The sequence below is a fragment of the Arachis ipaensis genome, chromosome B09 (genome assembly GCF_000816755.2).
Source record: "Arachis ipaensis cultivar K30076 chromosome B09, Araip1.1, whole genome shotgun sequence".
Lineage (NCBI taxonomy): Eukaryota > Viridiplantae > Streptophyta > Magnoliopsida > Fabales > Fabaceae > Arachis > Arachis ipaensis.
The window spans coordinates 125,770,150-125,787,484 of NC_029793.2; the positions used below are offsets into that span (position 1 = coordinate 125,770,150).

Here is a 17,335-nt window from a genome sequence, read left to right on the forward strand (position 1 = left end):
TAATAATATTTTCCATATTTAATAAATAAAATTAAAGGGCAGATTAATAGATAAAAAAACTTTGTTTATATTTTGGATTTAATTTTAATGTATGAATGCACATTAAAAGAAAATTATAATATTGTCGAACAAGATTTTTCAATTCAAATGTACTCTGATCTGTGTGCGTAGATGACTGATTAGCATGACTAATTCTTAACTAATTATATGTATAACGTAACTTAACAGGATATTTATTATATTATCTGAAGCAGAGCCTCATATAACAGAAGCGACCAATACACCTTCAATTTTTTGTGCATACTTACTGTCTGAAATTTAATCTAGTTCTGCCCATGTATATATATTACTATACCATTTTTATTTAAGGAATTAAAAATAGAAAAAATTCTGCCATATGAGCTGCGTTAAGTTTAAACTAAATAAGATTGAAAGAAAATTTTGCCCCAAATAAAATTCTAAAAGTCGATCAAGTATATATGCAGCAATGCAATGAGATACATACTCGACCATTTATTTATTATTATTATTATTATTATAACTTTATTTTTGTACGAATTAGTGCATGACATTGAGTTGATTATATAATCAACCACAATTTGGTGGATGCTGACAATAAGTATTCACGCATTTACATTTACGAGTTGCAAAATCATGTCTACAATATGAGTCATCACGACAAGGTAATCGCACAACGTTTCTTGCATCACACATCCTGCACATATCTGCATGCATTTTTCTTTAAATTAGTTCCTAAAAGATTTTTTTAATCAAATTCATTCTTTAAAGATACTAAATTAGTTATGTTAGTCTTTTCGTCACTTTTTTTGTTGATAGTGTCAAAATTTGTTAATATAACTCGTTAAGTGACACCCCGGTATACACTTAGGAGTCTTAATTAATTATTAACATAATAACTTAATAAGTTTATGAAATTATATCAAATCAAAACCTAATTGAGAAGAGAACTTGAAGCATTAGAATCTCTCAATTTAGGATTGGTTTGATCTAATTTCATAAACTAATCATATTAATAGTCAATTAAAAATAACTAATTTAAACTTTTTAAAGGACGAATTTTATTAAAAAAAATTTTAAAGATCAATTTAAAAAATAAATAATTTTTTAGAGATTAATTTAATCATTTAATCAAATAAAAAATATACTTTAACCTAATATGTAAAATTATCACTTTGATACAAATTAATAAAAGCATGGTTTTGTAACCTGAAGATGAGATTATAAGAAAAGCCATGAAGAAGAGGGCGAGTGTAGCGGCAGAGTTTCTTGAAGTATTCTCCATTTTAATGATATGATGACCTTTGTTCCCTTGTCAAACGCTTTTATAGTTGGTAACTCCTAGACAATGCAAGATCAATAATAATAAACTAATAATATTATATACGTGATAAAATTAAAATTATAATTTTAAATTATTTTATTAAAATTAATTTAAATTATAATTATTTGATTAATAAAAAATAATATGTCATGTGTTGTTTGTTTTTTCTTAATCCGGTACTAAGTGTATTAACTCTAATATAGTTATTAATCATTTTTATTAATCTACTCTAATGACAAGTACGTGACGGCGTGACAGGTTTATTCTTTATGTCATTGAATGGCCATTAAGTTTGTTCACTTATTTGAATTTAGAGTTGTTTGGAGATTTAGTTGTAACAAGTGGCAGTCAGACCTTAATTATGATGAATTTCATGATCTAGTCAGAAAAAGAGGGAAATTACTAAGTAAATTTATGAAAATAGGTGACGTAGTTAAATGGATAGGTTAGTGAGTTCTTTGCTGTAATTGTGTTTGAAACTGTGTTAAATGGGTTATGCCTGTATTTATATTTGTAATATCTATTTAATTTAATTTTTATTTTTATCATATGTTACAATTAATTTTAAAATATTTATTTAATACACCATGTGCTAATACTAAGAGTATTTTTTAAAAAGATATATACGTAAAAATAGATATAATATGATTACAGATATAACATAAACAAATATATTAAATAAAAAGTTAAACCAATATACTTACCAATGTATTTGTTAAGTTTTGCAAATTGGAGAATGAGTATGTGTTCGGTTTCTTGGTGATCACGTAGATAATTGAATAATTGGGTTGCAAATTGATCTCACAGTGTACCTTATTTTTTCCTCAATTTTTAAATAAAAGCGAAAATTAAGAGAAATAAGTAGTGATATATCATGAAAAAGATAAAAAATTTTGCATATGAATAAATAATTGTTACAAAATAAAATCTTCTTGTGAAATATTAAAATTTCACATACTGCAAATCATGAAGATCAACCACAATGTAATTGTCACTTCTCCCTTTTTTTTACCATGATATAAGTTCTTCTTTTTCGATCAAGAGTCCAATAACATCTAATTAAAAAAACTGAATTAAAAGTATCAAATTAAGGACAAATAAATGAATAATATAATAAATTACTTATAAATTAAAGAGTTTTTATCAATTTATTTTATACTAAATGATAAAACTAACAATATATTAATAAAAGGATATACCTTTAAAAAAATCACAATAAAATTTTAAATATTTGCATAAATTAAATGTTAAAATTTATGTTATTGATAAAATGATGCTATTATATAATGTATGGCAAAAATTAAAATAAAAAAATAATTTTGTGTGGGTTAATATAAATTAACTACGTACTAAATAAGTTAGACTATTCATTTGTTTGTTTCAATATATCAGCATGAGCAAGAAAATTGAAATGATTGTCAGAAATTTTACGATCATCGACTATATTTACTATATGTGACTCATTCTTAAAAGTTATTTTACACACGTATCCAATTGAAAGATAAATTCTGCTTGATTCCTCAATAACAAAATTTGAGAAGACATAGAATTTTTCCTCGATCAGTTCATTCACAAACATCTCTGCCAAATAACTCTTGATTGAACAATGAATTTTATCACACTATAAAACAAATTAAATATAAAAGTTACTAACACTTATAAAACTATTGAAAAAATTTATAAATTGGACCTAGCATCACTTGAAAGAATCATGAAAAATAATTAACTAACCTTATCATCCATTAGAACCATTTCTATGTAAGTCGTCTTGTTCTTGTCAAATTTAAATAGAACTTTCTATAACCTTATAATTTTTGCCTTCATTTTTCAAACTTATAATTATCACATATGTTAATTATTTTTTAATTTTTTTATTATAATTTATTTATGTATACGTATATATGTTAAATAATTCTAAATATTTTTTTATTTATGCATACATATACATTAATTATACATAAAAATATTTAAACCAGATATATTAATTTTTATTCTACAATCGTGCAATAATTTTTTATTTTTTATATCCATGTATATTTTTCAATCCCCATTCATACCCATGATTAAGAATTTTTCTTTAAATAGTGATGTTTTAATTTTTCTTTTCTTTCATGTATCTTCATATGTTAGCAACAAAAGTAAAATTACATATTATGACTCTTTCTTTTATCCCGCTTTAATTTTAATTAATCAATCTTGTGTCCACACAATATAATTAAACTTTTAATTACTCTAATCTATTGATGAATTATACTTCTCTTAATAATTGCATTAGTAATCTAAAATACAAAAAAAAAAGGTGATACATATATCCAAGAAAGAAAAAAACCTTAAAAATTAGAAAAAAATTATATTAAAAAATTTAAAAAATAACATATTAAAGAAGAATAATCGTAATATATAAATTGAGGCAACAATTTAAATTTCTCTAAAACTAATTTAATCAAATACTAATATTAGAACTAAATTACTTAAATAATATTTAATCTATTCTAGTCCTTAGACACATATAGATTAGAGTTATTCTCATAACGACAACCAACTGAAACAACATCATAAGTTTGAAACATTTAGAATTTGTGCAAATTCAGACCATCTCCTTGTTAAATAACCTTCATCATCCGCTATCCATGTAATGCGACAAGGTATAGAATTGCCACACCGAGAAACTAAACTGACCTTTATTTCCCTCAATGGTATTGCATTGATGCAAAAGAAGACCGGTAATTCCTGGTAAAAAAAACCACAATATGTTATAAAATTATTTTAATTACAAAAAATTTAAAATAAAAAAATTTGAATATATTAACAATCGTCGAAATTGCATCTCCGAATTTGACACTATTTACCAAAACTGAACTTAAATTGAGGAAATTCAATCCCATTATGTACTCCACTTCGAGGATTTTCGGGCAGGCGTAAAAAGCATGGAGGGGATAGAACTTGAATTTGGCCTACAAAGCTCCGTAGAAACAATTTCTCAATAAAAAATCGAGCTCCTTCCAAGAAAACTAACTTTAACCATATTCCATTAGGTTGGTCATAATATGTGAGTAGATCCAACCATCTTTCGATAAAATAGAATTTACTACCCTTCGTTGGATGCTTACATCCATGTAATTAGAACTCAAATTAGTGAATACAACTTGAGATGGTATTTGATAGATATGGTGCATTGTAAACAATTGCGGTAAAAGATAATCGCACTGAAACATTAGATGAAAAGAATAAGTTGAAGTAAGAACAATCATTAAATTATCAAAAGAATAATATAATAGAATGAGTATATAAAAAATACTATAAAAAATTATAAATTGTACCTTAAAAATATCAACTCCGATGAAAATCGAAAAATACATTCTTATTCTATGAAGTAGTAAAAAAAGAATAATAAATTAAAAAATGAACTGACTCTCATATCTAGACTCACGAATCACAAAAAACACTATATATAGCCTTTATTAATTAGAACAAAAATAATTATATAAATTAGTTAGTATTAAGTTAATTTTTTATTATTTACGTTATACATCATATATTTACCGTGATTGAATAAACCATTATCATATGATATCCATTTTTATCTGATTAGAATCATAGATTTTTGTTTTAATTTTTTAACATAGATATCAATATCAACTTGGCAAAAATTACGATTAATTTAAAATTATATTACAATGATTGAAAATTAAAATTATTGACAATTAATATAATTATGTATTAAATGCTAATTTAATGTATAATTATAAAAAAATTATTGACAATTAACATAATTATGTATTAAATGTTAATTTGATGTATAATAATTGACAATCTATATAATTATGTAGAAAATAAAACATAGCAACTAAAATTAAATTTGTTAAGTAATTGAAGTTAAGTAGAAAATTATTTTAGTATTTAATTATTGATATCTATTATTATTATTATTATTATTATTATTATTATTATTATCAATATAAATGGGTCACCATTAAGGTAACAACTTGCCATTAATAAAATGATTGTATAATGAACAAGAATTAGAATTGTATCAATATAATTAAAATGATTAAAAATATTTTCGATTGGTAATTAGTTTAATAATGTATTAAATATTGATTTTATATAATTATAATAAAGATATTTTTCTAAACTAAATTTAGAAGAGAAAATAGTAGTTTCATTTTAAAGGAAAAATGAATTCATGAAAAATTGACACCTCATTTTCATTAGTTGGAAAAAAATTCAATTTTAATATATTAAGTAGATAATGATGGTTTTAACTTTTAAGGTAAGAACACTTTCTAACAAAAGAAAAGAAAGGAAGGAAAGAAAATTAAGATCAATTATTTTATTCGTACCTAATTTAATTATTTTATTATTTGTTTACTCATATTCAAAAATTTAAAAATAATATATTAAAGAAGAATAGTCGTAATATATAAATTGAGGCAACAATTTAGATTTAAATTAATTTAAAACTAAATTAATTAAATACTAATATTAGAATTAAATTACTTAAATAATATTTAATCTATTCTAATTTTTAGACACGTATAGATTAGAGTCATTCTTGTAACGACAACCAACTGAAACAGCATTATAAGTTCGAATATTTAGAATTCGTGCAAATTCAGACCATCGCCTTGTTATGTAAGCTTCATTATCCGCTATCCATGCAATGCACCGAGAAACTAAACTGACCTTTATTCTCCTCAATAAAATGGCATTACATTGATGCAAAAAAAGGCCGATAATTTCTGAAAAAAATCACAATATATTATAAAATTATTTTAATTACAAAAAGTTTAAAATAAAAAAATTTGAATATATTACAAATCTTTGAAATTGTACGTCCGAGTTTGACACAAATTTACCAAAACTAAACTTAAATTGTGAAAATTCAATTTCATTATGTGTTCTAATTCGAAAATTTCTGGGCAGATATAACACCCTCACTATCAGAATGTCACGATTCTGGCTGCGCTACTCTGATAGCAAGAAGTATTACGACGACTCCATATACTTAATAATTAAAATAGGAGCCTTTGACTCGAAATCATATCACTGTTCTTTTTGAAAACCGGAAAAAGAATACTTTTTAAATAAAACAAAACAAGCGTATACACAAAACTTCTTACTCAAGTAACTTATACATATTATATACATACAAACCATACAACTCCTATCCCTCTTACAAAAATTGCTAGAAATAAAGGCAAGGGAAAAATAAAAATTGAGGTAATACAAATTAACGTCGAATAAATAGAAAATAAATATAACTCTTCTGAAGTTTCGTCGCTGTATCCTGAAAAGGTAAAGCTGTAGGGGGTAAAAACCTAACCACACGGTCTCACCACAGAGTTTCAGAATTTTCATAATAAGATATTTAAAGAGAAATCCATTTTTAAGCTCAGTGATTATTATTTGTCCTTTGAATCTTTTAAAAACCAATAACTAGTCATCCAAATATCCTTTTTGAAAATCAATATTTAAATATCCAGAAATCCAAAACCTTTCTTTTCTTATAAGAAAATCTTAATTAGAAACCAACTACGCAATCAATCAACACAATCATCACTTCAGCATCAAAGCTCAATCTCTAAAGTAGCACACCAGGACAAACACATGCAAAACAGATAAGGAAAGCACATGTTTAGGTAGCAGTTACAACAAATAGCTCAGGTAGCAGCTAATAACAGTTTAGCAATTAGGCAAACCAAAACAAATGCAAAACCCAAGCAAAGCATACAAATGCATATGATGCATGCCTGTCCTATGGCTAATGAGCTCATTGTCGGTTATACAGCCAACCCGACAAATCCGGTTTGTTAAACGATTGGACTATCCCCCGACGCGCATCCTCATGAGTCTATGCATAGATTTTTCTCATATATATATATATATATCAAATCACTCAATGGGGGTACCATTCCCGGGAATTTATAAGTGCCCGGTCACCCTTACGTCGTAGGATCAACAGAGTATCGAGTCACAACCTAGAGCAAGTGGTGGCAAGCCACTACGTCTACCCAGGGAAACTTGTGTCTCAGATAATTCAAATTCATAAGCCATATGAATAATTCATTCAACATTCATCAATATCTAAGTCATTCTCAATATCATCATCATTCGCCAATCCATATCTCATTTCCAAATTCATTCAAAAATCATATTTCAAAGTCAATTCTCATCATCCTTCTTTCTATTCCGTTCATCAACAATCCCAATTCAAAATATAATTATTTCTTTTCTAAGTAAATCAATCTTAAAACATATAATGTTTAAAACCAAATCTTTTCAAATAATTACTTCAAACGAAACTTCCATTTTATAAAATTTCGACAGCATCTCCGAAATACCATCCAAACATTCCTCAAACCCTTTCTCAACCATTTCCAAATCTCAATCATTTTTCAAAAATTCAACCAGTTCTAACATCTAGTTATTTTCAAATCCAACCATTTTCAATAATAAATCTTTTTCAAAATTAAACCAGCTCAAATATTGAATCATTTATAAAATTAAACTAATTCAAAATTAAACTGCTTCCAAAATTAATTCATTTTCATACCTCAAATCATTTTCGAAGCCGATTCATTTATATTATCAAATTAACTTCAAAACCAAGGAAAACCACTTTTCATAATAATCAACTAAATAACTTTTCAAACTAATTTTCTTTCAACAATCATACAACACTCAAGCAATCAAGCAATCAGTCATTCAGTCCAGCAAACAACCACATTCATAGGACAATCATAATCACAGACATATGTTTCTCAAATTAATATCTATTTATAATAACTCTATAAGATAGAACAAATTTTAAGAAAACCCCTACCTCAACAAGCTGAGACCCAAAAACCAAATGCTTCAAGGAAACCTTCCCTCTTAGTGCGCAATCCGCGACAGCCGCAACCACAACAACTTTAATCACGGCACGTAAGAACCAAACTCAAACCTAAAGCATTAATGTTGCAAGAACCTTAGAAACATATAACAGAATAGCAACTATAGAGGTTCGGGACGAAGAACAGCTTACTGTACTTACAAATAAGCAAGAGAACAGAGCAGTGGCAGCTCCGGTGACAACGCAGCAGCTTGATGTTGATGCATGAGCACCTTTCCTATCTTTTCCTAGTGAATTTGTATCTAATTTATTGAGTTTAATAAAGAATTATTTATCTTTTAGCCAATATGGATGCTACTTTGAGTCTTTTGTAATTTTGTTTATTTTAGGTAGCATTTGGCGGAATTTGATGGAGTTTTTGCAGCACAAGAATCAAAGGAGATGGCAGCGAGGAGCGACGCGCATGCGTGACTGACGCGTACGCGTGACCGACGCTTCCATGTGACTCGCGAAAAAGACCATCGACGCGTACGCGTGACTGACGCATACGCGTGACATGCGCCACGTGCAAAAAACACAGAAAAATGGTGGGGGCGATTTCTGAGCTGTTTTGACCCAGTTTCCAGCCCAGAAAACACATATTAGAAGCTGCAGAATGAACAAAACAAGTAGTCCCCACCCATCAACTGAAGACTTGTTAATTAATTCAAATTTAAATTTAAATATTATTTTTAGGAAAAGATATGATTTTAGTTTTAGATAATAGATTTTAAATTATTAGGATTATATTAGATATAAAAGGGATTCCAACACAACATTATTCCATTCCAATTTACAATCCTAGTTTCTTACTCTGAACCATGAGGAACTAATCCTCTATTGTTAAGGTTAGGAGCTCTGTCTATTTGTATGGATTGATTTTATTGCTTTTTCTATTTTAATTCATGTATGGATTTACAATTTAAGAATTGTTTTCGCTCTTTATCTTATGAATTTGGGTGGAACGAAAGTATGACCCTCTTTCTACTTGAGTTCTTGTATAACTTGGAAAAGCTCTTTACTTGAACAACAACTTGAAAACATATTCTCCTAAATTTTAATTATCTGGATTTAACGGGATACATGACATATAATCCTTTTATTTTTGGGTAATTAGAGTTTCTGTGGCATATAAACTGGAATTTGATCATGCAGCTTCTAATTGGAATTAATTGACTAAGGAATCGACAGTTAATGAATTTTAGAGGAGACTAGAAAGGTCTAAGGAATTAGGGTCTAGTCATATACAGTTTGCCATAAATTAAATCCTACACAATTAAAATAGTTAGTAAGAAAAGTTAATCCGAAAAAATAGATAACTCTGAAGCCTTAACTATCTTCTCCATATTTTATTCCCAACTCATTTACTTTACTATTTTAATTTCTGTATGATTGTTTAATGCTCCTTGAATATTCAAACACTCTTTTCTGTTTGTCTAACTAAGCCAATCAATCAATCATTGTTGCTTGATCCATCAATCATCGTGGGATCGACCCTCACTCACCTGAGGTATTACTTGGTACGACCCGGTGCACTTGCCGGTTAGTTTTTGGTTAGAAAATTCCGCACCAGATGTCGTATGCCATAGTCACAGAACTCAGCATGCAAGACCCAGAACTCGATCCTATGACACCAAAACCTCAGATCCTTAACAACGTAAAATAGAAAATACCAATTTCAAAGGTTCTGGAACAAGATGCTTACCCAGACAAGGAAGAACAACTATACTGAATAGCGATAATTTCGATGGTGGTTTCGGTGATCACGGCCACATTCCCAGTGACCCAAACGGCGGCAAAGCAGCTTCTGACAGCGACAAGAGCTTCGGCAATGGCGATGGTTCAACATGGCGGCTCTGCTCGACGGTGACTGAAACCAACATGCAAATACAGTAAGGTTTCTAAAATCTCAAACGAAGGTAAACCAAACTCATAAATCCTTATCGATGGTGGATCTTAGTGGCGGCAACGGTGTTTCTCGGTGGCAGAGGCGCGGCGGTGGCTGAGCATGGGTCTCCCTTCTCTCTCTTCTGCTCCCGAGCTCTCTGGTGCACGAATTGTGAATCACACTTTTCACAACTCGTACCACTAACCAGCAAGTGCACTGGGTCGTCCAAGTAATACCTTACGTGAGTAAGGGTCGATCCCACGGAGATTGTTGGCTTGAAGCAAGCTATGGTTATTTTGTAATTCTTAGTCAGGAAATTAGTAATAAAAGTAATTGGGTTTATGAGGAGTAAATAGCATAAATTAAATAATACTTGTTATGCAGTAATGGAGAACAAATTGAGGATTTGGAGATGCTCTTTCTTCCGAATCTCTGCTTTCCTACTGTCTTCTTTTTCACGCATGCAAGGCTCCTTCCATGGAAAGCTGTATGTTGGTGGATCACCGTTGTCAATGGCTACCATCCATCCTCTCAGTGAAAATGGTTCTATTCGGGACAGATGATCAGCCACTTAGTTTTTTGTCCCTTTTCTGTCTCTTATTTCTATATCAAACTCTTGCAAAAGCAACACCTATCTTATGAGCCTGGGTTTTGAATCCTGATTTGTAAGTAGATATTTAAGAGCAGCATGGTCAGTGTACACAATCACTTTTGATCCTACTAAGTATGATCTAAACTTGTCAATGGCATAAACCACTGCAAGCAATTCTTTTTCTGTGGTTGTGTAATTTTTCTGGGCATCATTTAAAACATGGCTAGCATAATAAATGACATGCAGAAGCTTTTCATGCCTCTGTCCCAATACTGCACCAATGGCATGGTCACTGGCATCACACATTAGTTCGAATGGTAATGTCCAGTCTGGTGCAAAAATAACTGGTGCTGTGACTAGCTTAGCTTTCAGAGTTTCAAACGCCTACAGACACTATGTGTCAAACACAAATGGCGTGTCAGTAGCTAGCAGGTTGCTTAGAGGTTTTGCAATTTTTGAAAAATCCTTTATAAATCTCCTGTAGAATCCTGCATGCCCCAGAAAGCTTCTGATTGCCTTAACATTGGCAGGTGGTGGTAATTTTTCAATTACTTCAACTTTAGCTTGATCCACCTCTATTCCCTTGTTTGAAATTTTATGCCCAAGGACAATCCCTTCAGTCACCATAAAGTGACATTTTTTCCAGTTTAAAACTAGGTTAGTCTCTTGGCATCTTTTCAGAACAAGTGCTAAATGGTTAAGGCAGGAGCTGAATGAGTCTCTAAATACTGAAGTCATCCATGAAGACTTCCAAGAATTTCTCTATCATATCAGAGAAGATAGAGAGCATGCACCTCTGAAAGGTTGCAGGTGCATTGCACAGACCAAAAGGCATCCTTCTGTAGGCAAACACTCCAGAAGGACATGTGAATGCTGTTTTCTCTTGGTCCTGAGGATCTACTGCAATTTGGTTGTAGCCTGAATAGCCATTCAAAAAGCAGTAATATTCATGACCTACTAGTCTCTCTAGCATCTGGTCTATGAATAGTAAAGGAAAGTGATCCTTCCTGGTGGCTGTATTGAGCCTTCTGTAGTCAATACACATACGCCACCCAGTAACTGTTCTTGTAGGAACCAGTTCATTTTTTTTTATTATGAATCACTGTCATGCCTCCCTTCTTGGGAACAACTTTGACAGGACTCACCCAGGGGCTATCGGAAATAGGATAAATAATCCCAGCTTCCAGTAACTTGGTGACCTCTTTCTGCACTGCTTCCTTCATGGCTGGATTTAGCCGCCTCTGTGGTTGAACTACTGGCTTAGCATTGTCCTCCAATAGGATCTTGTACATGCATCTTGCTGGGCTGATGCCCTTAAGATCACTTATGGACCACCCAAGAGCTGTCTTGTGTGTCCTTAGCACTTGAAGTAGTGCTTCCTCTTCCAGTGGACTTAAAGCAGAGCTTATAATCACCGGAAGAGTGTCATCTTCTCCCAGAAATGCATATTTCAGGGATGGTGGTAATGATTTGAGCTCAGATTTAGGAGGTTTTTCCTCTTCCTGAGGAAGTTTTAGAGGCTCTTTCAATTCCTCTGAATCCTCCAGATCAGGCTGAACATCTTTAAAGATGTCTTCCAGCTCTGATTCGAGACTCTCAACCATATTGATCTCCTCTACCAAAGAGTCAATAAGATCGACTTTCATGCAGTCTTTTGGTGTGTCTGGATGCTGCATGGCTTTGGCAGCATTTAACTTAAACTCATTCTCATTGACTCTCAGGGTTACTTCCCCCTTTTAGACATCAATGAGAGTTCATCCAGTTGCTAGGAAAGGTCTTCCTAGAATGAGAGTAGCACTCTTGTGCTCCTCCATTTCACTGCATTCTTCAGTGAGGAGAACTCTTTCAGTTTCTCTCCAATCCTTCTTATGACTCAAGATCTCTTTCATGAACTTGGCATAAGAGGGTATTTGCTCAAGTGCCTCTGCAAACGGAATCTTTATTTCAAGAGTCCTGAGATAGTCTGTAAAGCGGGAAAATTACTTATCTTGCTCCTCTTGGCAGAGTTTTTGAGGATAAGGCATCTTGGCTTTATATTCCTCAACCTTAGTTGCTGCAGGTTTATTTCCTACAGAGGTGGTTGGAAAAGCCTTTTTAGAGGGGTTGCTATCAGCACTTGTGTGTGTTTGATCCCTCACTGGCGTTTGAACGCCAGAACTGAGCTTCCATTGGGCGTTTGACGCCAGCTCCTTGCCTGTTTCTGGCGTTTGAACGCCAGAATTGCGCGTGGGTTAGGCGTTTAACGTCAACTTTGCATTCTTTTCTGGCGTTTGAACGCCAGAGTTATTCCTCTCTGGGCTCTTACTGTCCTCAGAGGCATTTTGGATAATATTTTGCTCATCTTCTGTCAGTTGTTCTTTTCTTGACTTTTTGCTGCTCTGAAGTGAGGTATTTAATGTTTTCCCACTTCTTAATTGAACTGCCTGGCACTCTTCTGTTATCTGCTTTGATAACTGCTGTTTTGTCTGATTCAATTGTGCTTCCATATTTTTATTAGAATTTTTAGTGTCTTGTAGCATCTCTTTGAATTCTGCTAGCTGTTTTGTTAGAAAACACAATTATTGATTGAGTTCAGCAACTTATTCTGGAGGACCAAGTTCAGTGGACACTGCTTTGGCTTCTTCTTTTACGGAGGACCCACTACTTATGTACAGATGCTGATTTCTAGCAACTATATCAATAAGCTCTTGAGCCTCTTCAATAGTTTTTCTCATATGTATAGATCCACCAGCTGAGTGGTCTAGAGATATCTGAGCTCTTTCTGTAAGCCCATAGTAGAAGATGTTTAATTGCACCCACTCTGAAAACATTTCAGAGGGACATTTCCTTAGCATCCCTCTGTACCTCTCCCAGGTATTATAAAGGGATTCATCATCCTCTTGTTTAAAGCCTTGGATGTCCAGCCTTAGCTGTGTCATCATTTTTGGAGAGAAATATTGATTCAGGAATTTGTCTGATAACTGTTTCCATGTTTTTATGCTTGCTGTGGGTTGGTTGTTTAACCACCTTTTAGCTTGATCTTTTACAGCAAACAGAAACAGTAACAGCTTGTATACATCCTGATCTACCTCCTTGTCACGTACTGTGTTATCAATTTGCAAGAATTGTGCCAGAAACTCAGTAGGTTCTTCCTGTGGAAGACCAGAATACTGGCAGTTTTGCTGCACCATGACAATGAGCTGAGGATTTAGCTCAAAACTGTCTGCTTTGATGGGAGGTATACAGATACTACTCCCATATGCAGTAGTAGTGGGATTAGCATATGACCCCAGAGTCCTTTTGGACTGTTCATTTCCACTTAGGTCCATAATGGATAGAATGGAATTGATATGAATTGCAAAGAAAATATATTTTTGTTTTTATTTTGTTTAAGTAGAACAAACCAAATTATTAAGATAAATAAAAAAATAAGATAAAATAAAATAAAATAATTAGAAATTAAAATGTAAATTTTGAAAACCAAAAAAAAAAATTGAAAATGAAAATAATTGCTTAATTAAGAAGATTTGAAAAACTTTGGATATGATTTTTGAAAAAGATTTTGAATTTTGAAAAGATTTGATTTTTAAAATAAAAATATGAATTTTTAAAAAGTAATTCTCGAAAATTCAATTTAAAATAAAGAGCAAAGATATTTTTGAATTTAATGGGGGAAAGAGAAAAACAATAAAATGACACAAGACTTAAAATTTTTGGATCTAATGCTCCTTGTTTTTTGAAAGTTTTGGAGGGAAAACACCAAGGAACACCAAACTTAAAGATTTTAAGATCAAACCACAAAGAAGCCTCAAGAACACCTTGAAGAGTCACAAGAACATAAAAAGAACACCAAACTTAAAACTTTTAGAAAACTAAAAATAAGTTTTCGAAAATAAATAAGAAAAATAACAAGAGAACACCAAACTTAAAAGTTTGACATGAGATTTAATCAAAGAAAAATTATTTTTGAAAAAGTTTTAAAAAGAGGATTCCCAATTACCAAGAACATAAGCACAACTCTCTAGCCAATTGAGCTATAAATTTAAAGTGTTTTAAAGAAAAGTATTTAATGTATAAATATTTTTTTTGTATACTGATAATTTGAAAACACAAAAGAAAAACAAGAAAACACACAGAACAGGAAAAACTAAAGATCAAACAAGAAAAATAACAAGAACAACTTGAAGATTAAGAAAGAACAATGAACACAAATTCAAAAATTTAAAAGAAAGTAAAAACATGCAATTGACACCAAACTTAAAATATGAAACTAAAACTCAAACAGAAAAACTCAATTATTAGTTTATAAAAATTTTCGAAAAATTTAAAAAGAGAAAATAAGGATTTAAAAAAAATTCAACCAAAAACAATAATAGAAGACGCAATTTTAGTGACTCTAAACTAAAAAGATAAATTTTTCCTAATCTAAGCAACAAAATAAACCGTCAGTTGTCCAAACTCGAACAATCCCCGGCAACGGCGCCAAAAACTTGGTGCACAAATTGTGAATCACACTTTTCACAACTCGTACCACTAACCAGCAAGTGCACTGGGTCGTCCAAGTAATACCTTATGTGAGTAAGGGTCGATCCCACGGAGATTGTTGGCTTGAAGCAAGCTATGGTTATTTTGTAATTCTTAGTCAGGAAATTAGTAATAAAAGTGATTGGGTTTATGAGGAGTAAATAGCATAAATTAAATAATAATTGTTATGCAGTAATGGAGAACAAATTGAGGATTTGGAGATGCTCTGTCTTCCGAATCTCTGCTTTCCTACTGTCTTCTTCTTCACGCACGCAAGGCTCCTTCCATGGAAAGCTGTATGTTGGTGGATCACCGTTGTCAATGGCTACCATCCATCCTCTCAGTGAAAATGGTCCAAATGCGCTGTCACCGCATGGCTAATCATCTGTCGGTTCTCACTCATGTTGGAATAGAATCTATTGATTCTTTTGCGTCTGTCACTATGCCCAACACTCGTGAGTTTGAAGCTCGTCATAGTCATCCCTTCCCAGATCCTACTCGGAATACCACAGACAAGGTTTAGACTTTTCGAATCTCAGGAATGGCCGCCAATAATTCTAGCCTATACCACGAAGACTCTGATCGTGAACCAAGAGGCTAAGAGATACACACTCAAGCTAATGCAGATAGAACGGAGGTGGTTGTCAGGCACGCGTTCATAGGTGAGAATGATAATGAGTGTCACGGATCATCACATTCATCAGAGTGAAGTGCGAGTGAATATCTTAGAATAGAAACAAGCGTGATTGAATGAAAAACAGTAGTAATTGCATTAATTCATCGAAACACAGCAGAGCTCCTCACCCCCAACTATGGGGTTTAGAGACTCATGCCGTCAGAATTATAATATGAAACGTGTAAAATATCATGACATGCATAATAAATCTCTAAAGTTGTTTAAATACTAAACTAGTAAACTAGGTTTACAGAAAATGAGTAAACTACGATAGATAGTGCAGAAATCCACTTTCGGGGACCCACTTGGTGTGTGCTGGGGCTGAGACTTGAGCTTTACACGTGCCTAGGCTGTTTCTGGAGTTAAACGCCAGGTTGTAGCCTGTTTTGGGCCTATTTTGGGCGTTTAACTCCAACTTGTAACCTGTTTCTGGCGTTTAACGCCAGAATGCAACATGGAACTGGCGTTGAACGCCAGTTTACGTCGTTTATCTTTGAGCAAAGTATGGACTATTATATATTGCTGGAAATCCCTGGATGTATACTTTCCAACGCAATTGAGAGCGCACTATTTGGACTCCTGTAGCTCCAGAAAATCCATTTCGAGTGCAGGGAGGTTAGAATCCAACAGCATCTGCAGTCCTTTTTCAGCCATTGAATCAGATTTTTGCTCAGGTCCCTAAATTTCAGCCAGAAATTACCTGAAATCACAGAAAAACACACAAACTCATAGTAAAGTTTAGAAATGTGATTTTTATTTAAAAACTAATAAAAATATACTAAAAACTAATTAAATCATACTAAAAACTATGTAAAAACAATTCCAAAAAGCGTATAAATTATCCGCTCATCACTCTCTCTTTCTCTCTCTCTCTCTCTCTCTCTCTCTCTTTGCAAACGGCGACGGCGCGAGCTGGAGATGACAGCGCGAACAGCAGCAACGGAACTGGAAGCTGTCGCGACGCAACGGCGGCGAGCCCAATCACGGCACCATCCCTTCCTCTTCTCCCTGTTGCCCCCCTTCTCCTCCTCTTGTGCGTGACGACGACACGGCTGCGATGGGGAGGTGTGGCGCAGCGGCGGACGGCGATGACAACACTGAGCACGGCGCGGCAGCGAGCGGGACACGGTCCTGAGCAGCGCGACAGTGGTGCGGCAGCGGCTCCTCCCCGACAGTCTCTTCCTCCCTCTCCGATTTCCCCTTCCTCGTTTCTCTCTTTCTTTCCTTCGTTTCTTTCTTTTTTTCTATTTCTGAAGGGATGGAGCTGAGTTAGGGAGTGGCGGTGGCTAGGTTAGATTAAGGGGTTATGGTTTAATTTGATTAAAGTTAGGGTTTGAATTTAATTTGAAAGTATTTGGCTTTAGTAATTTTAATCAAATTAGGATATGTTATATTAATTTAAAATCTAATTTAATCTTTAAAAAATTACTTTAAAAAAGTATTACTTAATTATGAATTTG

General features: G+C 32.5%; 2 long non-coding RNA genes across 2 annotated transcripts; both read right to left on the minus strand.

The window, feature by feature from the left end:
* Window positions 512-1,350, minus strand: LOC107617269. The gene is made up of 2 exons (XR_001614885.2): window positions 1,228-1,350; window positions 512-725 (listed from the first exon to the last, which is right to left on the minus strand). It is a non-coding gene; the product is annotated as an uncharacterized LOC107617269 (long non-coding RNA).
* LOC110266189 lies at window positions 3,757-8,432 on the minus strand. Its single transcript, XR_002353194.1, has 3 exons — window positions 8,169-8,432; window positions 6,029-6,084; window positions 3,757-4,072 (listed from the first exon to the last, which is right to left on the minus strand). It is a non-coding gene; the product is annotated as an uncharacterized LOC110266189 (long non-coding RNA).